Below are 15,464 nucleotides of genomic sequence, written 5' to 3'. Positions count from 1 at the left end.
AAGTGTGAACATATAATTTGTAATTTTGGCCGAAGCTACACTAGTTGACGACCCACCGGTGTCTTTTTTGGACCTTCACGTTATGTTCCTTATTTTTTGACTCAAAACTCTCCAAGAACATGAGCAAAAATGATAGAACAAAATGTATCCGTTAAATTACTTTCTGTGTTGATGTTCCCGCTTTGTTAGAGATTGTGTATGACGTTCGATTTTGTAAGAGACTATCCAACATTCTCTACCGTTGATTTTTTTTATCAAGGATACGAGCCACACAAAATAATCAAAATGTTTCTTACGAGATCCTGGCGATTCCCAGCTAGGTCTAGGCGTTTACTAACTGAATCCTGGAGAATGCTTTTGAGATCCTCTCAGCTGATTCTTAAGGATACTGAGTGGAATCTAGGGATTCCTAGCGGACTTTATGGGTTCCTTGCGGGATTCTAGGGAATCTATTCTAGTAGCATTAGTAGCTGAACAACAGTATATTCAGCTTAAGGTATGCATTGAAGCCACACTTCAAATTTTCAAGAGCACAAATCTGCAGAACAGTACTCTCGTTTGACCTGAAATCTTAATGGAATGGTCACCAGCAGCTAGTGACCAATCGATTAAGTTTTCAGTATAAACGGATTTCTAAAATTTGCTTGAGAGTAATTTGAATAACTCTTATTCCACCAAAATGTTTGTTGAGTAGGGATTCCAAGTAAATTCCTGAGATTTAAAGGACGTTTTATAATTCATAGCGGGATACTAATTATATCTAGTATATTTATAGCAAAATTTGGAGGACTCTGAATAGATTTCCAGCGAAATTTGTAGATTGTAAGCTTGGGAATCATAGAATTCTGAAAATATACATCGAAGAGCTGAGAATTTGCAGCAATTTCGCAGTGGAATCCTAAAAAACTAAGCCATAGCCTCAGAATTCTTAGCTCTTGCCCATGTCATTTACTATCGGAATCCTATGCAAATTTCTGATAATTGAAGGTGGTATCCTGTGGATTCCCAGCGAGATGCTTCAGAGTCCTAGCCTGTTCCTGTAGCTTTCTTAGGAGCACCTGACGATCCATATCGAACACTTCTGGTTTCATTGCAAAATCATGCAAATTTTTATTGATTTCATATGGTAGGTTTATGTCATATACGTAGCTCATCTTCTGAAACAGATTTAAAAATCATTTGAATTTAAAATGATAAGAAGCTTATTTGTGTATTCTACGAAATTATGGGTCGCATTTATGGATCATGAGGATTTCATGCACTTGAGGTTGAGCACCACTGTTTTATACCATTTTGAATTCATTTCTCTATGAACTTCACAGCCAGATTTCCATGAACAATCTTATACTGATTATTAATGTTCAAAACATTTGTTTGTAAATATTTCTGTAAGAATACAGAAATGGGTTTCGTTGCATATTGTATTCTTACAGTTTTGAGGAAATGTCCAATTCTTGAATGAAGATCACTTATGCAATTATTGTTCCAATATCACGCATGCATACAAATTGTGCACATTAAGCCTTTCAAAAATCATCGAAAACATTTCAGCGATTAAAAGTATGCAGAACCTCTGTCACATTTAGGAGAAGACGGGGTAAGACCGCGCTCCTAAACATTTTGATTTATGTGTCAATATCAAGAATAAAACTTTCTCGACGTAGCTTGTAATATTTTGAAGCCTTGAAAATTTATTTATTGTTTATGGATATTTGTTATGAAAAATTTGATGTAAATATCACCAGCAATGCTTCAGAATGACAAAAATCTTATATATAAATAAAATGCTTGGTGAACTTTCAAGAAAACCGCCTTTTTCACGCCAAAATTGAGGTGGTTCGTCTTACCCCGGCAGGCGTTCTTACCTAGTCTTCCCCTAACATTACTGGTCAAAGCTTTTTTTATTTCTTTATTAGTATCATTCCAAACATTACATTCATTTATTATATCTAGGTGTTCTGTGTTAGATAACACTATCATCCTAATTTGGTATAACAAAATTATGCTTCCATTAACATTCTGTTAACAACATATTACATTTAATTTGGCTTAGCAGTTAGGAATTTTTACAGATGAGTTGATTTCACCTGCTTATAAAAGATAAAAAAAACGCTTCCAATTTACTAAACCTAAATATATAACGCATTAATCGTGGCAATAGAAGATTGTAACGATTTTTGCCTGAAATTATTAATTATTTTATTTGACAGTTCCAACATTGGATATTCTATGTAACACATTAGTACTATACCAGGGAGGAAGCATCAGAATCATTTTCAAAATTTTATATTGAATCCTTTGCTGAGCTTTCTTCCTGGTATTACAACAGCTAGTCCATATTGGTACAGCATACAACATGGCTGGCATGAAAATTTGTTGGAAGATAAAAAGCTTGTTCTTAAGACAATGTTTTTATTTTCTTTCAATAAGGGGATACAGCCATTTTTCATATTTGTTACAATTAGCTTGAATGCCTTCAATGTGATTTTTGAAAGTTAAATTTTTATCGACCATGAGCCCTAGATATTTAATTTCATCTGATCAATTTATTGGAATCCCTCTCATCGTGACAGCAATGAGGTGAAGGTTTCAAATAAATGGCTTTTGGTTTACGTGGGAATATTATTAGTTGAGTTTTGGAAGCATTAGGAGAAATCTTCCACTTTTGCAAGTATGAAGAAAAAATATCCAAACTTTTTTGCAATCTATTTAATTGACACGCAGGCTTCGTCCTTTGCAGGAAAGGCCTGTGTCATCTACAAACAAAGATTTTTGGAATCCCTGAGGTAACTCAGGTAAGTCAGACGTGAAAATATTGTACAACATTGATCCCAAAATGCTGCCTTGAGGAGCGCCAGCTCTTACAGGAAGTCTTTCAGACCTGGAGTTCTGATAATTAACCTGAAGTGTACAATTTGACAAATAAGTTTAGATTATTCTAACATGGTATGTTGTAAAATAAAAGTTTTTAAATTTTACAGACAAGCCTTCATGCAAAATACTGTCGAATGCTTTCTCTATGTCTAGAAGAGCAGGACCAATAGAACAGCATTCAGATTTGTTCGAACTGATTAAATTTGTTACAGTATAATCTGACTATTTCTGCTATTTTTCTTGATTCCTACCTTTAATGGGCTATTTGAGAACCACCGCCTCAAACATTTTTTTCACTTCCCGTTTATATAAAACAGTAATAATCTTGTACCTATCGATGATCCCTTTCAGCGAGCAAGTCTACGATTGCACTACACAATCCGATTGATAACGATCTCAAGTACGAAATTCCTATCAATAGTGGTCGTTGTACAGACACTAATCAGGGCACTTGTTGGGCGGCAACCCATCAGAGAAAAACTACTGCTCCAGTTCTAAATCAGTTCTACGTCGATTACCACATTTCATTGCGAATAGTTCGATTTACGAATTATTACGCAAAATAGGAAAAAAAACAACGTATGATTCATTCTCCGTCTAAACGTTGCCGTAGTAAAGTCATAAACAGTCCGCAAAAAACACCTGGCGCATTAAACACAATCATTTTGTCAACAACGGCCAACGCAAAACGGGGAGATTCGTTTGGCTGATGGGTACGTAGGTTTTGTCGAATCAGAATGTATAGTGTCGTGTACAGGGATTGTCCGGTATTATTTTTTGTTGAATGAAAAAGTGCTGGAGAAGAAATTCAACCGATTGAATTGTATTAGGGATATATTATCCCCTAACTACTGAAAATCAAATTTAAAAATTTTGGGAAATTGCTTCAACTAATAGTTGAATGGTCTTTTTTTCAGTATGCATTGCACAAAAATACCTCATCATCCCTGGCCATAGAAGAACCAGAAACCAGACCCATATAATCGAGTGGTGCAGAAAAAAGGCTGAATGAGAGTTTTGTTATCAGTGTATGAAATTCGCAGAGAAGCTTATCAGTATCTAGGGGAGTGCAGTGGAAGTGATCGTGGGGGAAGAACCATGTCCAGGGGTTGGTGAGAATCAGCAGTCATCCCGAGTAACAACGGCGACAAGCTGGGACACCTGTTCAGGTACGTTGCTTCGATAATTGCGATAATTGGCTTGGGAGAGTACGTTATCTCTGTTTGGCGAGCGATACTGAACTGTTGTGTGACAGTTTGGATTATGTGGTCATTCGACAGGAACCAAAAATTCTGGATTTTTTTTGGTGGTGCCGTTCAGTCAATGATGCTTAAAGTAACTTAGGTAAGTCAGATGTGATAATATTGTGCAATATTGCAATCCCAGAATGCTGTCTTGAAGAACACCCTCTTTTACAGAAGGTCTATCAGATTTGGAGATCTGAAAATTACCGTAAAGCGATTCGAAAGATAGTTTTGCATTATTCTAACTAAATGTTAATTATAACATTTATACTAATGTTACTAACTTTATGTTAATTGGAAACTAATGTTTTTTTAATTTATTAAGCAAACCTTCATGCCAAACACGGTCAAACGCTTTTTCTATACCTAGAAGAGCAAACATGCAAATCTGAATAGCCTTCAATCAATTCGTAACATGTAAATTTTGATGGGTGTTTGAAATATTCGAACTGTTTATGGGAGAAAGTTTTATTTTCGTTGATCTGGACCATCATTCTGTTGAAGATAACTTTTTTCAAACAGTTTATTGATTGAAGGATTTTGACCTGATTTAAAAATTGTACACAACCATAAATGGAAGGAAGGGGATTGGTTTTGAAGCTCCTTTCGGCCCTTTCCCAAAAAATCTACCCAAAAATTGTTTTGAAATAGGAACTTATAGGAAGTCTCGCCAACTCAAATTCTGACTCAACTGCGGAAAATGCTCTGATAATAGCCGTTAGTGGCTCATGGTAAATATGTGCTGTACAGTGGTATCTTGATTGCAGTAGGGTAGAGTTCTGCAACGTACCGTAATCCGGGGGCAAATTGATCACTGGGGTGAATTTGATCAGGTCGGTACCGAAAAACATTACCTCCCAAGGATGCTGAAGGTTCGTTGGCACCACAGACATTCCATGTTTTCTAGTTTATAGATGTCTAATGATGTTTTTGAACTATTTCATTTCTATTAGGGTCAGTTTTGCATAGAAATATTCACACTTTTTGAAGGTGTAAGCAATACATTTGGAAAGGTCGGTGCTAAACAAATTACTGGTGCTATGCCTACATGTCAACTTTGAGTGTTAAAAATGTTGTATAAGCTTAAGTATGAACTACTGAACTCATTTTTGATATCATAAAGTATAGCAAGTACTGTTTTTTTGCAAATAAAATCGTTTATTGTCAAATAATGTGGTTATTTCAAGGGAAATTGCCTACATTTAGGCGTATTATGCAGCCATGCCTACAAAGTTTGTATGAATGATTTGCGGATACCCTGTATATCGTGTGACAGGTACAAATATACTCTATGTTCTGGAAAGTCGAAAAAATTTCCGGATTCGAACCCCCAACCCTCAGCTTGGTAATGCTGGATAGCTGTGCGTTTACCGCTGCGGCTATCTGGGCTTATTATCTCACTCGAATGTATCTTCCTTTAATAACAGTGAATTAGGGAAAATGTTGCAAATGCAAATCCCTTTATGATATGTCAAACGTTCATTCAAAAGGAACTTATTGAAAATAGTAACTTGTAGCATTGTTTGAGCAGTTTTTTTTTCATGGCATTGTACTGTTTGACAATGACAAACAAAAGTTTCCGGTGCTCTGCCGTTTTCCAGGTTTTCCACAGGTTCGACCACTGAAGTGTCTACAAAAATTTTATTTTACAATTTTTGATGCTTTTGAAGCGAGGAAACTATGCTGCTGAAGCAGTACATGTTTCCAAACTGTATTGAAACAATATACACACTAAAAAACTAACTTCAACTTTGGTTTGATAGTTAGAATACTTAAGAATAATTATAATATTTAACTTTAATGCTATTAAGGGTTTACTCATAGTGACTTAAAGAACGAAATATGTACTCACGAGGAGCAAAATGTTTCTCTGCCTAATAAATATATCAAAAACACATGTAAATATGATTGACTTCGAAGGTTTTTTTTTTCAAAACCTACTTATCTCATAATTGGCCACAATAAGCGTCGTATGGAAGTGCTCCTTTTTACAAAGCTTCAGACCATTCGACCAAAAGACAGACTCCCCATACCAAAGTGAATCTTGGAAGTGCCCAAGCAGTTCTGTATACTATGTTTCTTCTTCAAGAATTGAATTACCGGAACGATCCCTGAAAAAATCATAGTAAATATGAAAAACTTTTTGACGGAAATCCGATAAAAATCTTGGGAATCGTTTCAGATTAAATTCTTGCAGGAGTATGTAGAAATCTCAGCATAATTTTCCGTTAAAATTACTAGAAAAGTTCCTTTAGAAATCTGGAGGGGAACTTTTGAAGCAATTATTCCGGTTGAGTTCCTGTAAAAAAAAAAACTCGATACGGATACCGAAAAAATCTAGCATAAATATTGGAAGAAATCTCCGCAAGAATCATTAGAAAAATCTATGGAGTGATCTGTGTAGAATATATTGAAAAAATCTTCGAAGGTGTCCCTGGAGTAATTCTTGTAGGAATCATTGAAAATTCCTCTCGAATAAATACAAACTCAATCCACTTAGAAAATATTTGCGAAATCTTTGGGAAGTTTCCTGAAGTTCCGTGGATGAATTTTGGGAGAGTACAGCAAAAATAACCTGTAGAGTGAAGTGGGGCCAAAGTTCGAGTGGGACAAAAGATTCTTTTTAAAATTTCTAGCTCTTCTATTCAAAACAAATGTTACAAATGTCATGGTTGTTCGAATGCTGTTCAAGCAGTTTCCACGCTTCTTTTGCGTTCCGTTTCGCACTATAAGACCGATTGCTGCTTCTTCGCTCATTCTTCTTTTTGCCGTCAGACTGTGAACACGGTCGGCGAGCAAGTCTCGATTGCCTTTCGCATTCTCAGCTCAGTTTTCAATGGGACGCGGATGGAACAACACGCATATCGGAGCCGCCGCGACTAAAGCCGCTTGTTGAAGCGCCCATCGTCATCGCCACCGCAAATCTCATCGGGCGAGGAGGATTTCAACCAGTGCGCCGTCAAAAGGTGTCCGTGATACTCGAATTCAACAATTCAATCGGCTCTTTTCAGGACCAACAAATGTGTACAGAAGAGTTATTTGTGTAATATTTCCTAATGTGTTTACCACATACTTGCTATAATCTCTTAATTCATCTCGTAGCGCCTTACAATATCTGATTACACGGGTAAAAATGCGGCACTCGAAATAAGGAGAATGAGTCATGATTTCGGGAGGAAAGTGTGTTTTCATGTTATGAAAATACACCATGACCAAAAGTCATGAAATCATGAAGCATTTTACCGTAACGCCGGCGTTTTCAATTTAAAGCGAAGAAAAATGTCAGCTGGTCATGAAATCATGAAGCAGGATCTGATAACATGAATACAGGTCATGAAAACATAAGCACTTTTCATGTATTCAGATGCCTGTCATTTATGATTCCAGTTTTGGTGCTGAAAAGTGGCAAGTTGAGTCATGAAATCATAAAGCAGGATCCCTGAATCATGAACTCAGTTCATGAAAACGAAACATTATACGTCAATTTAGATCCCAGTTTATATTTGCCATTGGTAAACAAATAAAATAAAGATTAAAGTTGTTACTGCTTTTGTGCCGATAGTTGCGTAATAAACCGTGAAAACATTCCACAAATGTAAACCTAACGAGTGTGACATCTTTAGCAGGAACGCGAACATTCGGTGGTTAGGTTTGTACGCAATATGTTGTTACGAGCATCAATTGAACTGGTAAATGGTCCCTGGGCTTGTGGATTGCATGAGTCATGGAACACTCCTAAACAACTCTGCGGATGTGGAAAGTGGAACTGGATCATCCGATTGGCAAAGGCCTTTTGTGACCTGATCTGTTATAGGACGTGGGGCATGCATCACTTCCGAACAGTTAAAATCGTCGACGAGCTTGTCAAGCAAAATCTTCGGTCAAAGTCAAACATTGCCCGGTTCTGCAAAGTCAGAATTAAGTAAGTACATTGATTGTGTCGTGAAACAATGTGGGAACTCACGAGACTTTCACCAAGAATGTCATCGATATGATGACAAGGTTCCGAAGAATTTAAACTTTTTCAAAACAAAACTTTTTTTATTATTTCACTAGAAAAGATCACTGATCGCCACGAGACACGTTGACTAAGTTGAAGAAAGTGACAGTTAGATTTGTGTAACGCCCTGAGCATACGAATTCTTGCATAATAGTCACGATTTCATGACTTTTAGTCATGATATCATGAAACATAAAATTTTATGAAATCACGACTTTTTGTTCATGATTTTTTTTCCATGTAAAGATACACTAAGAAAATTTGCTGTGAAAAAGAAGATAGATCTGCAAAGAACTTCTCTGAGAAATCGCTAAGAATATTTTCCCAATTGAATCTCATTGCTTATGAAAATCTTGTGGAATATGAGGAGGCATCCTTACAATAACACCTGGAAGAATCATTTAATGGATATTTTTTTACTGCGAATTTGTCAAGCCGTGCTTTTTTGAATAATTTGTTGATGGCATCTGAAGAAAAACTTCAGGAAAAACGACAAAGTTGGAAAAACTTGGTAAACTCTTTCCAGACTTTGTGAATCCTTGCTTGATGATTTTGAACTTATTTTTTTGAGTAAGTCGCAGTTATTCCAGAAAATCCTAAACAAATTACTGACAGGATAATATTTCAAACTTCAAACTGTTTAAAAGAATTTGTAAAGCATCTTTGACGGAATTCTTCAAGAGATTTTTTAAGCAATTGATATTCTTCGGAAAAAAAAACTCTAGCATGATCAGAAAGCCTGAGCTGCAGGTCAATAGATTGCAGTTCACGATATGTCTGAACCAGCCGATAATAAACATCGAATGTACATCGGATTTTTTCTGGCTAGAGATCAGTATTTGGTATATACTTTCACAATCGGGAAGATTTTGAAATAATCTATCGACGATTTTTTTCCCATAATTTTTATATGAGCTGATTGGTTTTAGTCTATTTGGTTTAGTCTGAAATACAACTAAAAAGTGAAAAAAAAAAAATCAAAATTCCACCGATGGAATATTTTAAAACCTACCAAATATAAAAATATAACAGAAATAAAAATTTAGCTACACTATAACCTCAATTTACGAACTAGATGCGTAAATTGAATCAGTGCGCAAAACGAGAGAGCTCAGTTCGTAAAACGAGGTTTTGCCGTTTGGAGTCTACTTGTATGAAATTAATATAAATTATTTAGAAAAAAATATGCTCTTTTAGCACCATTAACATATTATTAATACATTGAGTTCTAAATCAGGCCAAAATGTGTGCAAGTTAAGGTCTTCCAAGAACTCTTTGGAGTTTGGGCATTTGATTCTACATGAGTTAACGGAGATCAATTTATCATTTCTATGTAGAAGAATATCTCACAATACTGGACCCTAGAAGATTGATAATTTCTAAGAAGCGTTTGTATTGTCAGATCCAAGTTTTGGTAATTAAGTGAGTACAACAGGTGTTCTAGTTCATCCAAACACTTCCTGGAATATATACCTGCAATGTACTGGCATATTTAGCGATCCTTTGATGTTTTTTTTTTGGTATGGCACAGGCCCTTATCTATTCATAGTAGTAAAATGAGTATTTTTATAACTTGTGCCGATGTTCTAGGTCCTCCAAGGACTCCATTGAATATAGGCCTTGGCAGGGTTCTGAATTTTCGTATCAATGATGCTAAATGTACGATTTTTCGCACGTAAGGAGAATGGTTTTTTTCGCTTTCTCACGTGAACATCTTTTATCGCTCTCACCAATTTTCGCTGGAGCTACGATGGTGGATAACCGAAAATCACTCCACTCCGGGGATAATATATTTTTCACTCCATCATATTTTCGCTCACCAACTGCTCCCGAGAATTATCACTATGTGGATAAACAAAAACTAGTGCCGGCGACGGGATTCGAACCTAGAACATTGCTAAAAACAACCGCGATGCGTGCACGCTAACCATACTACCACACCAACTTGACGAAAGGAGTGGTTAATTTGGTGCACAGGAAAAGTTCTCCATGGATCGGAGAATTAGAAAACAAACTTTTCACAGCTGCGAAAATGTGCAATTACACTAGTTTACAAATAAAAATGAAAGTCATGAACTTTAATAGCTGAGCTTCATTTTCAATGTAAAATCGTACGCTGAATCCAAAAAAATGTCAAAAAAATTCACAGTAGAACCGTTTTTGAGATACGCTCAATATTTGATTTTTTTGGTTTTTTCAAAAAAGTACATTTGCTAAAATTGATGTATCTCCGGATTTAGAGCATCAAATCTAAACTTTTTTTTTAGCAAAATAAAGCTAATTAAATATGCTTTCTACCGTCTGAACATCACTTTGTTGTGCAAATTACGGTTTTCTAGATATTTATGGCATAATCAATTTTTTTCGATATTTTTGAGTAAAATTTAACCAAATTTTCAACTTTTAGCTAAGTTTTAAGCACGATGCTGATGTTTTAAAATTCGTTTATCATGTTGAACTCAAGGTATGTAAAAAACTAAAAGAAAAAAGTACCTAATGACTGAAATCGGTTGAAAATTGAAGATGTTATGGCATTTTTTGTAGAACACTTGAATTTTGAAGTTTTTACGATTTTCAAGCGATCTCAACAACATGAAGAAAATTTAATGCATTTTCATTTAGATTTGCTTAAACTTTCAACAGTTAATAAGTCTTAGTTAAGATTTAATGTTGTGTTATCAATCCATAATTTTAGATCACGACTAATCTGTAAAAAGGGCGTGTGTATTAACAGAGCTTCTACTTCACTCAGAACATAAGTTTTATCTCTACTTATTATCTCTACAACAATCAGTTCATTTCATATATTTCAAAGCTTCCTTAAATTAAGCTATAAATTCACATGTAAAAAATATATATTTAAAAATGGTTGTTTGAATCACTCCGTCTGTTTTGCTTGCAATTTGTTTCTCGAAAGAGAAACCAACAATAATCGCCCATCATCGCTTCATCCCAAAATCCTTGATAACGACGTTCCATTATTTTCATTTGCTGATGAAAACGTTCCCCGTGCTCATCGCTTTCGTCGCCGAGGTTTTCAGGGAAAAAGTTCAAATGCGAGTGTAGGAAATGTATCTTCATATGTCTCTGAAGATACCTGTTAAAATAAAATGTAAAAATTTACAGCTGAAAGTAAATAAAACAAAACTTTAAAATTTACCCATTCTCTTGTAGTTTTTGAGTAAATCGGCTACAATTTCTTCATAGTCTGGGCTCCTGGTGTTCCCCAAATACTCCGCAACTACACGCTGGAACGATTTCCATGCTTCGGCTTCATGATTGTTCAATACGGTGTAGAAATCTTCATCGTTTAACATTTTTTTAATTTGAGGACCAACGAACACACCTTCCTTAATCTTGGCATCCGACAAGTTTGGAAAAATGGATTTCAGGTATCCGAAAGCTGGTCCTTCCTTGTTAAGCGCCTTTACAAATATCTTGAACAACCCAAGCTTTATGTGCAGTGGTGGGAGTATTATCTGTTCCTTCGCTACGAGAGGATGGCACCTTACATTCTCTTGACCAATTGTAAAAGACTTTCGTTCGGGCCAATTTTCCCGAACGTAATGTTGTTTACGTGCTCGGCTATCCCATTTGCAAAGAAAACACATGAACTTAGTATATCCCTGTTGCAAGCCAGTCAACATTGCAACAACTTTGAGATCTGAGCATATTTTCCAATTATGTTGGTTGTAGCATATCAGGTCAAGTATAAAACCCATCGATTCGTATGATTCCTTCATGTTCACGGCATGAACTAGCGGAATCGAAGGCTTATTGTTCCCTTGATGCAGCAGAACAGCTTTTAAACTTAATTTACTACTGTCGATAAACAAACGCCATTCAGAAGGATCATATGGTTCACCGAATTCTTCAAACAAGCCTCTTATGTCATGGCAAAAGCAAGCACTGTCTTTTTTGGAAAAATATTTTCCAAATTTTTCATGACGCTTTCTGTAGGAAGTAACTTTTGTATCAGCAAAAGGAAGTTTCGTTCCATCAAGCGCGATGCCAACAATTCTGATTTTTCTTTTGATAAGTCCAAGTCCCTTATCAAGTCATTGAGTTCCGCTTGTGTAAACAGCATCGGCTTTCTTTAAGCAGGTTAAGCAGAAATAACAATCCGCTGCATGACAAAATGGTTGGCGCCATATTGTCGGTACAACAAAGGACAAATGGCGGCTGGTACAAGATTTGTTAGTTAGTTAGTTAGTAAATAGCACTTGTTAGTCATTTGAATGTAGAAAATTAAATAATTACCTTTCTCCAGACATCCATCTAGCCAAGCATGTTTTGCACGAACTACACACAACGTTTGGAGTCCACGTTTTGTCGAGGTTTTTGGGATCAGTTTTGAAATAAAGCCGATATGCAGTTTGCAATGAACTAGTAAAATTTACCGGTGTCGTAAAAATGTAGTTTCCGCAGACGAAACAAAATTTTTGCGGATCATTTTTGCACTTAAATTCACGCTTTGCCGCACACATTGTTTCACTATGTTCAACAAACAGTACTACCTGTCAACAATGTTTTCCCTGCGACGAAAGTGCTGCCAAAATCATTTTGTCATAACAAAGTTATAACGTTCAAACGCCAAACAGACAAGCAGCATAAACTTATCATTAAACTTGAAACCACATCAAAAATAGTTATAACCACATCAAAACAGTTAAAGGACCAAACATTTCAGGAATCAGTCAGGAATTTATATTTCTTGTATCACATTAATCGCCATGATCATTCAGCCGTTGAGCCAGCAACACTGAAGAAAGCTTGACATCGCTGTAGCCTGAATTTTCGTATGCCATAATTGAACACGGATGGCTTCGGAAATTTTTCTTTTAAGTTGCATACAGTATGTAGCCAAGGCGGATACATCTTTCACGTTCTCAAATGAGCCCATGGCCTTATTTTATACACGTATTCATTGTAGTTTGTTTGCTGAATTTAATATTGAATCATAAAAAGTTCATCATCATCATTATTAGCTAGAAATATATCAAGACTCCATGTTAGTAAAACTGGCCTTTTTTAATATATACGCAAACACATAAATTCTGCTTTTACATACGCCCTTTTCATTAATTAGTCGTGATCCAAAATTAATAATTGATAAAACGGTTAACAAAGCATGGAATCTGTACTAAGAGTCATTCAAAGTGAAAGGATTTAGTGAAATTTATATGGATTTCGTCTTGTTGTTTTAAAAGGTCAAAACTTCAAAATTCAAGTGTTCTACAAAAAATGCCATAACATCTTCAATTTTCAACCGATTTCAGTCATTAGGTACTTTTTTCTTTTGGTTTTTTACATACCTTGAGTTCAACATGATAAACGAATTTTAAAACATCAGCATCGTGCTTAAAACTTAGCTAAAAGTTGAAAATTTGGTTAAATTTTACTCAAAAATATCGAAAAAATTTGATTATGCCATAAATATCTAGAAAACCGTAATTTGCACAACAAAGTGATGTTCAGACGGTAGAAAGCACATTTAATTAGCTTTATTTTGCTAAAAAAAGGTTTAGATTTGGTGCTCTAAATCCGGAGATACATCAATTTTAGCAAATGTACTTTTTTGAAAAACCAAAAAAATCAAATATTGAGCGTATCTCAAAAACGGTTCTACTGTGAATTTTTTTGACATTTTTTTGGATTCAGCGTACGATTTTACATTGAAAATGGAGCTCAGCTTACTAAGTTCAGAAATGTTGTAAACTAGTGTTATCTATTTTCGCTTTGTTTTGTGGACGGATAAAATCGCAAGGCAGCTAATCGCTGAAAATTGCTGTGAGGGATAAATCCATTTTCGTGAGAGTGAGTGAGAATTCGGAAGCCTGGGCCTTGGGATCTACGAACGTAATAGGAGATTAGAGGTTAGTTTTCAAACACTCCACAGGCCCCTAACCATCCATGTGACTAAACGGTGTACAGTAATGTTCCGATTTTGTCAGGTTGACAAAATCGGAAAAGAGCTAAAATCGGGATACATTTTTTCGACTGATTTCAAGTTTTATTTTAACTTAAGGACTTAGTTTTATGATTTTGTTAATATAAACATTGTTTTTTTACTTCAATTTTCTATGCACCGTAATCCAAGGTAACATTGATAAGTTTCTTAGATAATTATTATGAATTTCAAATTTAAAAATTCGATCTTAAGATGATTGTATTGACGTGGACAAGGTCATGTTTTACTTTATGCACCCAATATTGCCAGTATAGACGTGTTTTGTCTAATTAAAATAAACATAAATTTTAGGCTGACAAAATCGGGAACAATGGATGCTAAAATCGGGGGTAGACAAAATCGGGTCAGAAAGGGTGCTAAAACCAGGGGTAGATAAAATCGGGGGTAAATAAAATCGGGGGCTGACAAAATCGTGTCATTACTAATTTAATAATTTGTGCCGATGTCCTAGGTCCTCCAAGGACTTCATTGAATATAGGCCTTGAGATCTACGATCTTCATAAGATATTAGAGGTTGGTTTTTAAATACTCCACAGGCCCCTAACCATTCATATGAGCAAACAGTGTATTGTAATAATTTGTGTCGATGTCCTAAGGTCTTCGAAGATCTGTAACGAATATAGGTCTTAGGATCTACAAGGGTAACCAATTATCAATAGATTCTTTTTTTTTAAATGGCAAAGGTTCTTATCGATATGTAGCAGTAAAATGAGTATTGTTATAATTTGTACCGATTTTTTTTTCTATCTTTATTAACGAGATTTTTAGCCCTGGGCAAGTTCATCTAGGGACCAACGGCTTTACTTCCCTTCCGAAGGAAGTCGTCACTTTTTGAGTCATAAGCAACTATCTCGGGGATGGGATTCGATCCCAGGTCCTCGGCGTGAGAGGCGTGTATTCTAACCACTACACCAGGTCCGTTCCCGATTTGTACCGATATCCTAGGTCCTCCAAGGACTTCATTGAATATAGACCTTTGAATCAATGGTCTATGGGTAATTTTTTATTATAGCACAGTCTCTTAACCATTCATTTAAATCAACGAAATATTTTATTGATTTATACGGATGTTTTTGGTGCTCCAAGGACTCCATTGAATAAAAGCCTTTGGATCTACGGCCATAATAGGTGATTAGAAGATAGTTTTCAAATACTCCAAAAGCCCCTCATCATTCCTGTGGGTAAATGGTGTACTGTATGAATGTGTGCGGATGTCCTTAGTCCTCTAAGATCTCTATCGAATATGGGCATTAGGATATACAAGCGTAACCAATCATCAATAGATAGTTCTTCAATATGGCAAGGGGTCTTTCTGTCCATATTAGCAATCGAAGTGTTGTTATGTCGATGTTTTTGTACTTCCGAGGACTCCACG

At 35.7% G+C, this 15,464-nt stretch overlaps 1 protein-coding gene across 5 annotated transcripts in view; it reads left to right on the top strand.

Annotated features, from left to right (window-relative positions):
* Positions 1–15,464, top strand: part of LOC5570552 (protein peste) — an 83,450-nt gene that overhangs the window by 25,282 nt on the left and 42,704 nt on the right. For 2 of the 5 annotated variants that reach the window (XM_021854040.1, XM_021854036.1), the window contains one exon: positions 3,792–4,043. The exons of 2 other annotated variants lie outside the window; for them this stretch is intronic. The gene's annotated coding sequence lies outside the window, so the exon portion shown is untranslated. Of the gene's footprint in view, positions 1–3,333; positions 3,588–3,791; positions 4,044–15,464 lie in introns of those variants that run through there. One more of the 5 variants, XM_021854038.1, reaches the window with a different exon arrangement.

This window comes from Aedes aegypti, chromosome 3 (genome assembly GCF_002204515.2).
Source record: "Aedes aegypti strain LVP_AGWG chromosome 3, AaegL5.0 Primary Assembly, whole genome shotgun sequence".
NCBI classification, from domain to species: Eukaryota; Metazoa; Arthropoda; class Insecta; order Diptera; family Culicidae; genus Aedes; species Aedes aegypti.
This window is presented reverse-complemented; position numbering and strand designations above follow the sequence as displayed.